Source organism: Pyxicephalus adspersus, chromosome 5, assembly GCF_032062135.1.
Source record: "Pyxicephalus adspersus chromosome 5, UCB_Pads_2.0, whole genome shotgun sequence".
In the NCBI taxonomy this organism is placed as follows: Eukaryota; Metazoa; Chordata; class Amphibia; order Anura; family Pyxicephalidae; genus Pyxicephalus; species Pyxicephalus adspersus.
The window spans coordinates 7,731,612-7,748,188 of record NC_092862.1 but is presented as its reverse complement, the minus strand read 5'-3'; the positions used below and the strand labels follow the sequence as shown (position 1 = coordinate 7,748,188).

The window sequence follows — 16,577 nt, the reverse complement described above, 5'->3', positions numbered from 1 at the left end:
GTATTGAATGCAATACAAATGGATTTTGAATTTCCTGCCCCGCCGGCAATGTACACATGCACCAACGTCACCGGGAACTCCCCCATGACTCATCGCGTGCAGAAGACGCTAGAGGAAGAAGGAAGAAGACGATGGATGACACGGGATGCCGGCGGATCAAGTAAGTGCTGTATTTACTTACCTTCCCGTAGGTTTGCCTACCCCGGGTGTGACTCGGAGTTACCGCTTTAGCATCTTTTTTCTACCCCGAGTCACACCGGGGGGTACTGCTAGGGAGGTTAAGTCACACCTTGGACCCCTTCAGTGTATTACAGAGGCAATTTCCCCAATCTCCACCATATGTTAGAAGCCTACAAGAGTCAGTCAGCCAGAAGAAGAATTCAAGAAGCCAGAGAGTAGCATGTCAAGCAGCAGTTAGGGCAAGGAAGTGAGCTAGAAACATCATGTAGATGGTGGTTAACAATGAAATATTAACGGAAATTTACCCAGAACACTGTTACAGGAATGAACACTGTTAGGAGATGCTCATCTGTCTGGCAACTCCGTGCTCTACACCATCGCAAAATAAAACATTGTTTATTCCATCCAGTGATGTAATTTGCAGCAGCCAGGAAAACTAAGGTAGCAGCAGCCCTTGCTTCCCTTTAGCCGTGCAGCTTAATGTATTTATGGCATCCCCAGCATCACTCTGTGAGGCTGTGTACATCTGAAGAAGATTTCAAAGGCGACTACCTCCTGACTCAGTTCTGCACTGCTATTGGCTGCTGGGACTCTCTGCTCCCAGTCACCAGTGCCTGTTATAGCGTATATGTCACAGATCAGCAGCACTGCTGATCTGGTACTTGTTGTCCTCCTGATAGTGTCTGATTTGCAGCAGCTGTTCCCACCTTGCTCTAGCTGCTCTGCAGTTAGGGGCGTTGCTGAGCCATTTCTACCAGTTGTCCTCCTAGTCCCCGCCCAGCTACCCTGTCAGTCTCCCTATATATGCTGGGCTCAGTCAGACACCTATTGCCTCAGCATTACTACCTGAGGTTCCTGTGAGTATTCAGTTTCAAGTCCTGGTTTCCGGTTCCTGACCTTGGCTTGTCCTGACCATGCTTGTTCTTTGCCTGCTCTGACCCTATCCTGTTTTCAGTTTTTGAATTTGCCTGTCCACTTTGTACTGTACCTTGGTTATCTCCAACTGTCAGCTGCTACCTGCACTGGTGAGTCTGAGGGCCGCAACCTGAGTGCCGTTCGGAGCAAAGCCCAACACCCCTTGCGGGGTGCTCTGGTGAACACCGGGCGGTGCCTTAGACTCAGCGCCTCTGATATCACCTCGGCTAACGTGTTGGTAGCACAGAAGGTCCACCTCCTATCTAGTGTCTTGTTCGTGACAGTATAGCTGGGCTAATCTGTGCTGAAGTGTGGTTTCATCTGATTTTTTGTTGCTGACCTTGCCTGTTCCTGACCTATTGTTTGTAAGCAGCCTGGACCGACCTTATGCCCGTGACCCTGCCTCTGCTTGTGTTTTGCCATTGTGTTCTTCGTTTGGTGGACGGATATTGTGTGTATGACCTCTGCTCGGTATTCTGGACTTGGATTTGTTGGAATCTTGGTACTGCTTTATCTGTGGGCTCCTGGCTTGCTGCCAGCCCATTCCCAGACACCGTTCATTGCGCAGTATGTCCTGGGGCAACTGAGTGCTGGGAGACGTAACCTCTCCTGAGGCTGAGCGAGGGCTTACTAAAGGTGAAGACTGCGGTGTTAGATTGGGTGACTGGTGTCTGGTGGGGCTGGTGCTGATCAGGGCCTTACAAACACATGGCTATGAGGCAGCCCTGGCTTAAATATGCTGCCAGACGATAAGCACTTCTGGGCAGGGTCCTCTTCTCCTTCTGTGCTGCATAATATATTAGCACTAAATAAATGTTATTAGGCAGGGTGGAAAACATGGCAGAGAAGAGCAGGGAGAAAAGTTAGGGTCAGGTGAAGCAAATCTCATGCCAGAGACAGCAAAGAGCTTTGGGTGGCTGAAAAACGAGCGAGCATCTGGAGAGCACCCATGGATTGATGGGTCAAATGGGTACTGACGTGGTAATTGCCAAATATAACCTGAAATGTAATGGAGGAAAAATGATGTGAGAAATGAAGTGGTTTAACAAGCCGTTATCAAGAACTCTGTAACTGCTAGTATGGTGTGAGAATATAATGCAGAATTAAAGGAGTCTATTCATCAAAGATGCAAAGCAGAAAAGGGACTTCCATTAGTCAAAAGTTGACTGCATGGTAATTTCACATCTCTTACATGAGATTTCCCATGTGATGAAATACTCTGCGCCTTTACTCATGTTTTCATATGCATTAAACTGCCTTGAGCACACTGATGAGTACAGAATTATTTATCACCCTTCATCAGGCAAAGTGAAGCGTAAATGCATGCCTTTAATTTGCTGCACCCCTTAGTGGGTTCCCTTCTGTTTATAGATTTCAGACAAAACATGTTTTCTAACCAAGAGAATGTTTTGGGAGTGATCAGAATAACGATAGAAAATAAGTATAAAGAAATATAAAATATTTTAAGATCTTAAGGCGTCTATTCATAAATGTTTTTCTCAAGAGTCACCCAACATTTACCAAACTCACCCATTTTTTTAAATTGAATTCAATTAGAAAAAAGAATCGTGTGTAAATGATAAACTGCATATTTTCTAATTGGATCCAACAAGAAAAATAATTTCTTTCTGGGTTAAAGTTGGGGGAATCCTGGGTGAAAAAATATATTATTAGACCCCTTCAAATAAATGCAAACCCATATAAACACCAGTTTATAAAGTAGCAATTGAAATGAATTAGCCAGATACACTCTTTTCAAATATGAAGATCTGGTAATACATTCAAGTGAATAATTTCTAACTGGCAGTGTAAATATGTGATGAATATCAATATACTGATCACCCCCATATAGGTTCTGATCACTGTTTAATAAATCCGAGTTATAATGGTGTCAATCTAATTTTTTAAAATGAAGAAAAAAGAAGCCTGTTATCCTAAATTGATAATTGATATTTAATAAATATCCCCCCAGAAAAAACACAAACGACAGACGTACCAAAAACTTAAATGTCTGTGGAAATTATTGGTTATGCAAATCAGTCATAGTGTCTGTTTATAAATGTTGTCAGTCATCCAAATTTTATCTAAATTTGTTACCTTTTTAACAATAATCTAATTAGAACAAATGCATTGGCAAAGTTTATTTACAAATATTTTAATTCAATAAAGTTGGGGGAAAATATTTAGGTTTAGTTAAACCATTATGAGTTATTCTTACAATAACTAAGGCTTGCTGATGCAGGTAATTTGACTTGGGGATCTGGATTTTTGTTACCATTGATCACTGAAGGGTTAATAATAATGAAAACTATTTAGTACCCTACAGAAAACACTGAGCTAATCATATTGGTTTCTGTCACCAAAAAAACTTGCAATCCAATGCTTCTATGCCTCTGTTGTCATGCATAGGCGTCAGATTTATAGCATATTAGCAACTCTAATTTTGAACTCTAATTTTAAATCAGCTAAAGCATTCCAGGTGCATTAAAATAAAGGATTTGCAACGTTTGTTTTTGGTTTTTTAGTAGAAAAGTCTGCCTGTCTGCCATACAACCAATAAAGTTTATGCTGCTTGCTGATTGGATGGCTTTGGCTTAGACTAAGCAGGGGCAGGTTGCATACTTCTGACTACTAGTGTAAGTCCTGCTCATGCTCCTGCTGCTATATATATAAAACCAGATGAGCTGCTGGGTTCTGATATGACGTAGTATTTTTGTATGGATATAGATAGAGAGATAGATAGATAGACATACACTGTAAATATAGAACCCATTGAGCCCGTAGCATCTGATATATCTTGGCATAATATAATTGGGTATTCACCGAACCTTTAACCCTAATATCAGACTCGATAAGCTTTCTACTCCTTTTCCATTCACCAATTAAACACACCTCACCTAAGGCTAGAAACCTCATAACCCACATTCCATCATTCATCTGGCTTATAGCTTGTGGCTGGCTCAATCCCTCGCCTTCCTTGGATCTCACTAAATATCCAGAATCCATTCTATTATACCAAATAAAAAGATTTTACACATTTAGGATGGGACCCTTGAGAAATTCCCCCTCACGGGAGACACATCAATAACCAATTTCACACCATTTCCACTTGCACAGCTTTATAGTCATAATAACTGCAATCACATATAAGTGCCTTGTCCTGAAACTCATATATGTATTCTGTTACCTTGTTATTGTTTTACTATCAGTGAAAAGGAAGAGTTAAATAATACATTTTATTGGTTAACTGAATAAATGTCATTTTCAAGCTTTCCAGACAGTCTAGGTCTCTTCTTGGATTTAACAAGACACTTGAGCTATCATGAAAGTCTGCAGTGGTTATCTATTAATTTAACTAATAAAAGGTGTTACTTTCATTCTGTGGCCAATGGTTAACAGGGGTATTCACTTGATATTTTTTAATACTTTTTGTTGAAGATTTTGACAGTGAACCCTAACACTGGGGATTGCCCTAAACACAACTCACTTCATCCTCTGGATGTCCCTGTCAGAAATATTTTACATTTTTTTTTTATTATTTACCTTTTTTGGAAGTCTTTAGAATGGTCCGAGTGGGTCCTCTTCCCCTTTTGATGCCCTGGGTTCTCTTCCCTTTGGATGCCTTGGGTCCTCTTCCACTTTTGATCTGCTTGTTGGTGCTCCTTAAGGGTGTTTCCTTACACTGTGAGAGCAGGATAATGTGGTAATGACTCCTCGGGGGAGGATCCATGTTCATTATTATTATTATTATTAAACAGGATTTATATAGCGCCAACATATTACGCAGCGCTGTACATTTCAAGTTGTATTATACTAGACATAACTCAACATAGAAGTCTGAGGACATCTTGTTGTGAAAAAAAACATTACCTCTTTGCAGAGCACAGAAGAGGAAAATGATTAGCAAAGAGAGACAGCAAGCAAGGAATGGAGAGATATTAAATCGTCTCTCCATTTAAAACTTTTTTCAGAAGTTTTCATTGCCATTTGTGTTTCCACTTAGGAGATTTCACTCATACATCCTGTCATTGTATGAATTTGGGAAGAGTTTGGACTTATGTAAATGTCTGAAATATCAGAAATTAATTACAAAACAGGATAATCTGAAGGATTCAGAAAACCTAGAATAAATCTGGCCCAGGATTGACAACATTTGCCAACTAATAGCAAATTATGTTTAAGGAATCTATTCTAGATTTGCTGGATCACCCAGGTTCTCCCATGATAGTTTATCTTCTCCAGTATCTGAGAGCTTTAATAAATCAGGCCCGCTGTGTTTGCACCCTGTTAAAGAGATTTCCCTTCATTCCCTATCCAAAAGACTCAACAGGAAAATGAAGAATATTTTTAACCCAGAGATTTGTCCCTGGAACATTCACCCCCATTTGGGGATTTTTTATCAACCATTGCTCTGATGACACATCAAATTGTAGGATGTTCCCTAACATTCTCTCTAAGATGAAAAATAGGATGAAAAGGGGTGAATCCCAGCAGTAGGGACACAGATAGCAATACTAACCCTACTTAATCCAAAATCCAAAAGAAGAGTGTTTGCCTATACGTACATTTTAAATCACCAAATTTACAAATTTGGAATATATGTTCTTACAGCAATGAAGGTCAGATAAAAGGGTACGGCCGTCTATTCTAGAGACCTCCTGTAGTTGCACAGTTAGAAAATGCAATATCAACAGATGTTCAGGCTATGACCAATTAAGTCAATAGTGATATCAAGGCTGGCTGACACGGCCTGTATGGGCACGTCTATCTCCCTATAGACCATCTGAGCATCATCACAGCGTACTATCCATCATTGTTTCAGGCAAGGAAATAATAATGATCATTACTCTGTGAGTCATTCTGGACAATTAAACATCCTTTTAGTGGTATTAGTAAAGTATGGTGCAGAAGGCGTTAGGGGAACTCAGTGAATCTTACATTTATTTATTCATGATTTATGGACCCATAAACCTTTCTTCTGCTCCTCTCCCTTCCTGTGCCCTCCTTCTATGAGCATAAATCTTTCTACAAGTTTATCATTTACAAACAATTCTGTCAACAAGAAGGGCCGAGGCTGAAAAAGAATCTTTAGATATGGACATGAAAGCCAACGTTGTGAATATAATAGACCGGATTGTCATAAATCCGCATGACATCCCGCATGGCCTAAGGAAAATGTGCATAAAAACCTGCAAGGTATCAGAGCAGTAGGTGCATGGAGTACTGCTTCTTATCTGAAGTTAGAAACAAATAAAGTGGAACTAAAGCATTTAAAAAAAAAAAAAAAAATTCCAAGTGAGTCCTTTATTGCAGAAGAGAAAGGCAAAATTGCTCATTTGGAAAAGTTTTCTCTCGCAGCTCCACAAAGTTTGGATTTCCTGGCCTCTGGGGTGCCTTCAGGTGAAGCTGGACCACATGGGCTTGAACACAATAAAAGCTTTTTGCTCTTTCAGATGAACTTTACATCCTCCTGTAAAGAGATTTCTACCCTCCATGTACAGCTCTTAACCTCATGACATGCATGGCTCCAAGACTTTTCTAGAGCTGCCCCGACTCTATGGAATGGTCTTCCTAGTCCTAATCAGCTTGCTCCTAATTTCTGCTCCATTAAAAGATCCCTAAAACTCATCTTTTCAAACTTGCCTACCCATCTTCTTTTGTCTTTTGAAGCCCTCACTACTTCCCACCACTACATATCCCCCTCCTATTGTGCGATACTTCCCCCACCTCTTAGATTGTAAGTTCTTCGGGGCAGGGTCCTCTCCCCCTCCTGTGTCACTGTCTGTATCTGTCTGTCGTTTGCAAGCCCTATTTAATATACAGCACTCCGTAATATGTTGGCGCTATTTAAATCCTGTTTATAATATCAATAATAATAATATTATTGGAGCTTTTAAAATAATCACTCCCCAATAGTGTCCTTCCTTTACTGACAATGAAAAAGCTGGCTTAGCATCAAATGTATTTTTATATTGATATTGATATTCATATCTATTCAAGGAGTGAGCCTTTTCATTGCAGCCTTGGCTGCCAACACACATCCATATGATCAGAGGACCTGAAAACATTAAGCTACCCACATTGAAACATTGTTACCTCTCACCACTATTGAGCCTTGTTCGTATCTAGGAGTCGTCTGTATGTCAGATGTCTCTATCTCGGGAACTACCTATATATTAGTGTGGTGGTCAGTGGGAAGAATTCCTCTTACATTGCTGGCCATTGGGAAGAATGTCACCCTTACAGATAGCCGAAAAGATCATTGTGACACTTGTACTGACCTGAGAGGCACAAATTGCTCATTGCTCAAGGAACCCCCAGCAACCTCTGGAGGAATCCTGGGAGAAACATCCCACGAGACAATTATTGACAATTAAACCAATGGCAAATTAAAAACTACCAATTTCAGTTATGCCTACACACTAGGCCTCATTTATTAAAGCTCTGCAAGGCTGGGGGAGAATACACTTTCATCAGTGAAGCTGGGTGATCCGCCAAACCTGGAATGGATCTGGTCCAGGATTCAAAACATTTCCTAGCAAATAGTAAATGACTTTGGAGAAATCTATTCCATGTTTGATGGATCACCCAGCTTCTCTGATGAAAATGTATCCTCTTCCGCCTTGGAGAGCTTTAATAAATCAGATGCATTCTCTTCCTCGCTGGCCAGGATTAGCATATAAATATTTATAAGTGCTAATTTTTGATTTGCAGGCTTGTTCTGGGTCAGTTTTTCAGTGTATCGGCGATAGCCAGTCAGCAACCTTTTCTAATTCTCTAGGTAAAGGTTTACTTTAAGTATTTTTTTTTTTTTTACATGGACATTTCTGTGTCATCTGGAAAACATAAAAAAGCATGAATAAAATCACAAATGGCAAAAAAAAGCTCAGCAAAAATAAACACTATGTAAATGAACATAAGGTCAGGAACCTTTTTATTAGAACAGAGAGAGTTATGGACCAAATGCTTTTTACATGGAAAGTTATGGAATGCATTTCCCTTTTTATTGTTTGATCACTTGACATTTTAATCTGATTTTCCTCCGGTGAGGACACTGTTTATTTCCCATGTTCTACAATGTTTATCCAAACATTAATAAAGTAGAGGGCCACAGGGAGGCAGTATATCACTTTACTGGCTCCGCGCACCCCATGCTGCAGCGTGTGAATGTCCATCTTTGCTGCAGAGGTAAAGGACATGTGAAGCTGACAGCACAGAGAACATGTCATATTCAATACATAAACTGATGAAAACAACCCATTTCTTTGACTAAAGAAGAATGCATAAGAAAACTGAAATAGCTTAAAAAGACCCTGCCACCATGCCAAGCATTTCAAAAAAAGTGCCCCATAGGATTTTATGTGTATTCTGTATATGTTTTTACTCCATTGTGTGAACATCCAAAGACCCTGTTCCTGAGTGCCGCCATCTTGTATAAAATATCTGAAGCCCCAGCAGACTCATAGCCATTTAGGTTACACTTAAGTAGTTGCTTGTTGCTACATACATGGCTATAAAGGGGGATAAAGAAAGAGACAAATGAGCTGGACTTGCACTTAGGCCCTCCCAGAGGAGGAAAGGGCTTTGATGAGCTAAGAAAAGGAGTATGGAACTGAATTTTATGAGGGACGTTAAATTTATTAGCAATTTAAAAGACACATAAAAGTCAATAAAAATAATTTATGAAAAAGGAAAAAAAAACAATTAGGCATTTGAAATAGTTTTCCTGTGCTTCCACCTGCAATATTTTAGGCTGGTGACAAGGTCCATTGGAGCCATAGGCAGCAGAAGATAGACGTGCTGGTATGTTTTGACTGCCAAGTAATTATTCCTTTAAATTAATCTTTTATAAACAAGTACATGGGGACGACCTGAATGTAAATGTTTATTTCAAACTCTTAAAGAGTCCAGTTGTAAGGCCCTGGTCCAGCACCAGTCCTCACCAGACACCAATGCCCCAATCTAACTCCACACTCTTCACCTATAGTAAACCCTCCTCGGGGGCTAGTTTCTCCATTCCAGGACACAGTTGCCCCCAGATCTTCAGTATACAAGAATGGCATCTGGGTAGGAGTGAGAGAGGACCAGGAGCCCACAAGAGAAGGACAGGGGACACAAAGGGAAGTCTGAAAGTCCAGGATCAGTTAGCAGGTGATTCACAGATACGCAGTACAGGAAAGTCCAGCAGCGGCAGATCCAGAAACTAAGCCAAGTGTCATACACATGTTCAATCCACCAACCAACGTAAGTGTTTAGGACAACCTCTTTCTTAGCACTAAATGGTCAAAGCAGTGTTGTGTTTTAAAGTTGAACTTAACCTGCGAATACTCACCTACATCTGTTCTATTGCAGGATGCCGCCATCTTCCTTCTTCTTTTCTTCCTGGTGATCTTCGATCATTTTGATTGGTATACCTTGGATGATAAAACTTCTAGCACTCAATACAAGTAACTGTGCTCGTTGGTGGGTGGTGAGCCTCTGCCTTTATGGCAAGTATGCACTTTTTGCAATTCGATGATTATGGCAAAGACGTTCTTGTTTGCATGTTCCCTTTAGTGATGTCACAAAGATCCTAGTTGCGTCAGTCTCGCACCATCCCGTCTTCGTTCTTCACCCTGGCAAAGACTGGTCACCAGGCATAGTCATCTTCCTCCTGGTACTTCTACTCATGGAAATTGTAAAAAATTTACAAAAACCTTTCAGTAGAAAAAATCCCGTTTCTGCCTATGCCTCAGATTGGGCATTCACTGAAGGGGCGGAGGCCTCAGTCTTTTGGATTACGTGTTGTATGTATCCCAGGAGGCTACAGGCTTCCCATTCAGTACAGAATGAGAGGGGTCTTCTCCTAAAATTGTAAAAAGGAGAAAAAAATACATTTTGTACCTTATATATATATTAGACATTTATTATGACAAGGAAGGCACCAAAAATTTACTAAAACTGTAGTCTTTATGTTCATATTTATGATTGATTTTGGGAATGAAAATTCATCAATCTGTTATCCATCAGAAACTTTCTTTGTCACCACCAAAAACGATCATAGAAACAATGAGGTAATAAATAGGTAGATAGTCCATCGATTACTTGAAAGAAATGATTTAAATTGATCATAATTATAATTATAATACTGAACAAAAAAAAAATATTGTGGGAAAATCTCATATGTCTGCCAGAGCTTTCTTATATAATACTGCTGCCCCTTCCTTTCCTAGTCCATAGGATTACAGGTGACTGCTAGAGTAAAGACAAATTTTGGAAAATTATACTCGCTATTTAAGATAAAAAGCCCATAAAACCATTGTTTGATTCTTGCATAATTTTATTAAATGATTAAATATATATATACCAATGTATCTGTAGCTTTAACTAACCATACCAAAGCTGGCAGTTCCACAACTCAGAAATATCACCTCTACAGGAATATGTATAGATTTTTCTTTATGCAATGACCTTTTCTGTCCTACGTGTAGAGTCTAATATGATTTATTAAGCAGCTAGTTACCTGCAAGTGCTTCCCCTACCACTAATATCACATAGCAGATGCTGACAGATTACGTTCTACGAGAAACACGCGACCACATAAGCAGGGTGTCATTGAACAATAGGTGTGAAAACGCTAAAGAAGGCAGCTGAACGCCTTTCCTTCTGCTATCTGCCCTTGTTTAGGTCTTTTACACCAAAGATATGTCCTTGTTTGAGGCCACACAAGCAATTTACAATTTCTGCAAACAAAAGCACACACTAAATCTAATATATAATTATTCACAAAGTTTATATAAATATATATATCAAAAAGTACCATCAATGTATCAATCTCCTGAAACACCTTGTAACCTATTGCACCCTTTTTCTATCCTATTCTCAAAAGTTCAGTTCAATCCTGCCAACAGAAGATGGTGGTGCCTGGAAGTGCCAGGACGAAGGAAGAATCCAAGAAGGCACGGGACCAAATAGAAGCTAGATGTGTAGGACTGGGCACTGCAGAAATAAATTTTTAATTTTAAGGAAAGTTCTGCTTAACCCAAGACATGGAAACACAACCTGCTCGGTCGTTAATTTATAGTTCTTTATTTAAAATGTTAAAAAGGACCTTTCACTCCAAACTAGACAAATCTTCTTGTCTCTCATCCTCATCCCCCTTTCTATGTACAAGTAAATAAAAATGCAGCATTTATTTAACAAAGCCTTAACTTTTACTAGCTCCATGCCTGTCAAGCCTTTAGTTTAGGTACTTCTAACATAATCAGTGCTTTCCCACAGTATGCTCAGAAACCTACGTCACTAAAAACTGTGGGCAAATCCAATGTACGTGAAATCTTGAAAAATATAATATTGTAAATGCCTATTACATGTAAGGGGAGGGTGGAAGTCAAAGAAAATGGGAAAGCTGATAATGTTGTTGAATTGACATTACGAAAAAAATTCATCAGGAGAAGAGCAACTGACAAAAGAAAAATGCAAAATATATTTTGCTAAAAAACCCTGGTTTGTGGTGGGTTTTTGCTTAAGCCTTACACTGTATTATTATTTTTATTATTATTATTATTGCCTCCAACATAATACGCAGCACTGTACATCCAAATGCGATGTATGGTGGAGATGTCGTGTAGTGCAAGAACTCAATGGTGGGACTACATACAGAGCCAGCTCCCAGGGGCAAGGTATCTCCTGATACCTTCATCATTAGTGACTATCCAATGGTCGAAGAGGATCACCTTGGACTCATGGCTTGGTAGTCATCTTCAGATCTTGGACCCATCATGGCTGAAGGGCACCTGCAAGCAAATAAGCCTCTGCCATAATGGACAATTTTGTGCACACTTGCCATTAAAGCAAAAGTTCACCAGTAGTGCTGAAAGATACAAGGACTATGGACTTTCGGCTGGATCAACAGGTCAATCTATGCACTGACTACATCTAAAGAATGGAAAACAGAAACATATTACATTGTAGTTCTTGGGTTTGGAAATGCCCAAAATGCCCAGGTAAAAAAAATCCAAACACCTGAAAAACTGAAGATGATCATTGTTTTTCAAGGTTACTTTTTAGTGTATAATGTATAAATGAAGGGAAAGAATGAGGTTTGCGGCTCAAAGATTGTGTGAAATGATACAATTGTGTATCTGTTGCATAATATTGTGAAATAACATTTACATAGCGTAATGAAGTATTTTACCTTGGTCCTGTTAACATTTCACAGGACCTAGGTATTGAATACTAGACACAGTACTTCTATGACATAAAACAAATACCTGTGTAAATAACGCAAAAATCCCGACCTTATATTGTTGTGCAAGGTCTGATGCATTTTGCCACGATTGGGCTTCTTCGGGGGTACAGTATTGAACGAACATTACGGTCAAGGTTACTTTTTTACTTGTTTGGGCAGAGATGTTCCCAAACATGATCCATGATGTTTGCATGCTGCCATATAAGATTGGTCTCTTTGTGCATTGACCATCCATCTGACAATCCATTTTGAAATTCTGACCACACCGCCAACGGTAACCATGCTGCTCCTGAATGCTAATCAAGGAAAAGGACCATTATCCATCTTTTATTGAAAATGCTGAGGCAGCATTTGATTTTTTTCTTCAGACCCAGCATCCTATTGGTGTTCCTATGCATACCAAAGCTGTCCAGTTGGGTGGAGTTCAGGGCTTTGTTGAGGCCACACAAGTTCTTCCGCACCAAACTCATCAAAGCATGTCTTTATGTAGCTGGCTTTATACGCGTCTGACATATCTGAGCTATCCTCAGGCTATTTAAAGAAGGTTAGAAGACCATAACTGTCCTAAATTAGTTTTTACATTGTAGTTTTTTCAGTATTATTCACTGGTAACACCTAAACCCATGGTTGCCCACAAACTCTTGGGCATGAAATGTATATATTCAGTTGTTGCCTGGTAGAACACTGAGAGGACTGAAATGTAAAGTTTTATTAAGAGGTTTTACTGAAGGATAAATGAATATTACAAACATTATACCAGCCCAGACTATAGGAAATAAATCATGCATGTTAGAAAAAAAACAAATAAACTCTAAGTAATGAATGTGGAATAATAAAGGTAATGAGGCTGACATAGCTGCAGGAGAGGAACCTGAATATGTAGAGAAATCCAAAGCCCGTGCAAAGCTTGGTTGAGGCAAAACAATCCATCACATGCGCTGGGAATGCTATAAAGCACTGCTAATGACATATAATCAATGAGAATGGCTTAACATGTGCTTGTAGGGCAAGAGCAGATACAAATATATATGCACGCAAAATAAGCAGAAAACGTGAAGCTGCTGTAGTATGTAGAAACTACATTGATATATTCTAGCTTTACACATGAAACAGAATCAGTCCGAAAGGGGAAAATGGTAATGTGGAAAGCACTGCAATTAACTGCAACCAAACAGAATAATTTGTTTTACCAATCTGACTTCAAATTATGTATTTGCAATGGACAGTTTTACTATGAATATTGTTTATATCCTTCGTTGAATCAATCATTTTTTCTTTTCTCCTCTCTGTTACCTATTTGTTTACTAATCAGACTTTATAGGTCTAGTTATAAATGTTTTACCCCAAATTTACCCAACTTTTACACAATCTTTACACATTTTTTTACATTGGAATCAGTTATAAAATGTATGACAAGTGTAATATGTAGAATATGTACTATGAATGAGTAAAAGTTGACTTTATAAAATTTGGGTAAATGTTGGGAGTATTTTGGGTGGAAACATTTATAAACATTTATAAACAGACACTTAAGCCTTCTTTCATGATATTCTCTTTAGAAGACATTCATCCATAGAGCTAACTTGATACCAATTATTAGAGAGATTTCAAGCATATTTTCCAACTTAGTGTGATTGGAAAAAAGGACATTTTTGGCCAGAAAATATTCAGGCATTGGATACTCTAAAGAACCTACCCACCCTCACCTACCCTCTTACACACATTATGAAAAAAATAATACAGCAAAAAATAAAGAAAAACTATAAGAAAAACCTACAACAAATGATGTAGGTATAAGAATAACACCTGTGTTATCAAATAGGTTACTGCAGAATACAGTAATGAGAGGTGAGTGGAATGAAAAAAATGGAGTTGGATTATATTGGGTCACCTTGGTCAAGAAATCAAACCTGATTGGGAAGTTCCCAAAATATGAATTTTCTTCTTTATTAAAAAAAGGTTCAAATTCATAGTTTTTGTTCCATTTACCTCTAATTGTGGGAAAAATTCCTTCCTGATTCCATGAGGCAATCAGATGTAGCCTCGAACAACATTCCCTGGTAATAGAGCATATGTAATGAAATCTGTAAAGGTTTATTGGAAAATATCATTAGTATGATGGAGAGGGGAAAACGACAAAATATTAGCAGACTAAATTCCAGCTTAGGTGCACGACACCAAAATGTACATTTGGTTCCCATCTATGTGTTGTGATGAGCTACGCATTACTCTGGGTGCCATTGGGATTCCATACAAATTGAACCAACGTTTTATGGCACATTGCTGCACTGTGTAGATGTAAATCTGCCCTAAAATACCCATGGGGTGGTACATTACTTTTCACATTAAACTTACCCAGAAGTCATATCTCTATATGTAGAGAGTGATTTGCATACATACCTGTATAAATAACATCTCCCCTTAACACAGACTGATGCATCTTACAATAAACTAAGGCAATCATTATTCAGGATAGCTCTCCAGACCCCTCTAGAAAAGCTGGCAACTAATTAAAATGGACACAATTCACATGCTAATATCTTTTGACATTTCAGACGATGTCCTAATCACACGGGGCTCTGGAGACTATCGCCCCCTCTTTTCTGTATTGCACACAGTATTCTGATTTCGTTATAAATAAAACATTCATTACTGTAGCCAATTGATGCTCTAATTTTACTCATTTGCCTGTTGTCTGCAACATCTGGTTAGTGGCCTTTTCTTCACCTTTAGCATACTTGTTCCCCTTATAATATTGAGATTAATTACAATGTTTTCATTGTTATACAGGAAGAGTAAAAACAACAGGGGAAATGGATTTATTAATTTAAGGAATACAGAGACAAATGCAAAATGTAGAACTATAAACTGTATAACAAACAAGTCATTTATATTCCTTTTATCTGTATTGGTTTGCTTTTGTTATTCTTAGTGATTATGAGCAGATTAAAGTGCAGTAAAACTGGATTTAGTGTTAGAGCTGAATGCCACCTTCTTTTAGTGAATGGCTTACGGGGTCCTTTGGAGACACTGTCAGATCATTCAGAAGGTGAGAGGGTGGCTGCTGATGGCATATTTACCATTCCATTCTTTTGCTCACCAGTCCAGGAGGACTCATGCTCCTTTATTGCCTCTGGCAATAAATCTTTCTATAGCAGTGCTTGGCCTGGTAACAAACCTTCTGACACTCTTATATTATGCACCTGGTTGACTGGCCTTCCATGAACGACCTCTGGCATGTTTAGTCCGGACCATGAACTCTTTGGTCCATCCCCTCAGATCCTTGTTTGACCCCTTGGCCCTGATTTATTAACGTTCTCCAAGGCTGGAGAAAATACACTTTCATCAGTGAAGCTGGGTATTTCAAGAACCTTGGAATAGACTTCCTAAAAGTCATTAGCTATTTGTTAGTAAACTTTTTAACCAGATCCATTCCAGGTTTTAGTGTATCCATTCCATTCCAAGCGTATTCTCTCCAGCCTTGGAGAACGTTAATAAATCAGGGCCTTTGTCTCAAACCTGGACTTGCCTTACAGCCTCTAACATCTTCCTAAGTCCTTGTCCTTTCTCCCAGCTCTTTCCACCTAGAGGGGGTCCCTGGTTGTCTTTTAAAGGCACCCACATGTGCACTATTCATATGTACCTAAATCCTGATGGCAACCAAGTGCTAGAAAAGAGCAACTAGCCTCTGGAGGGCAGCTCGTGTCTATAGTCAATGCCTATGGAGACAGATTGGGGGATTTGTGCCCTTGCAAAACATTGGTCCTTGATTGGGGATCTTAGAAAGTATAATGTAATAAACATAACATAGAACTTCTGTAAATTCAAACATTATAGTCTCCTAAAACAGTTACTAATGAAGGATACTTTAAATGTCCTAAGCTTCATATTTCCCCAGCCATTTTTTGCAGAGGGAGCAAACCATCTTACCTCCAAAAGAGTTCTTTTCATTTTGTGCTGTTGGCCGATCCATTGCTATCTGTAGCCATACCCATTGTGGACCCACGTAGGTGCTTTTAGTGTGGAACAAGTTGTTCTTCGAAGCATACTGGCAAGCAGGGAGATGGGTGCTAAATCTGTATGTGCTGTTACTTATTAAAAAAAAGTAAGTTTGCGACTCACCTTTAATATCAATTATACCATTAATTGGGCATGCAGCCTCAGTGGTCAGAAAAGGGACAATGGTGCTTATGGTGGAATTTGAATTTAATCTTTAAAAAGAAAGCAGTGAGATTTTTGCCCCCTCCCCGAG

The 16,577-nt window shown here is 39.1% G+C and overlaps 1 pseudogene; it reads right to left on the bottom strand.

The window, feature by feature from the left end:
- LOC140331890 (piRNA biogenesis protein EXD1-like) overlaps window positions 1-16,298 on the bottom strand; it is a 25,055-nt pseudogene extending 8,757 nt beyond the window's left edge.
- Between the last annotated feature and the right edge of the window lie 279 nt (window positions 16,299-16,577).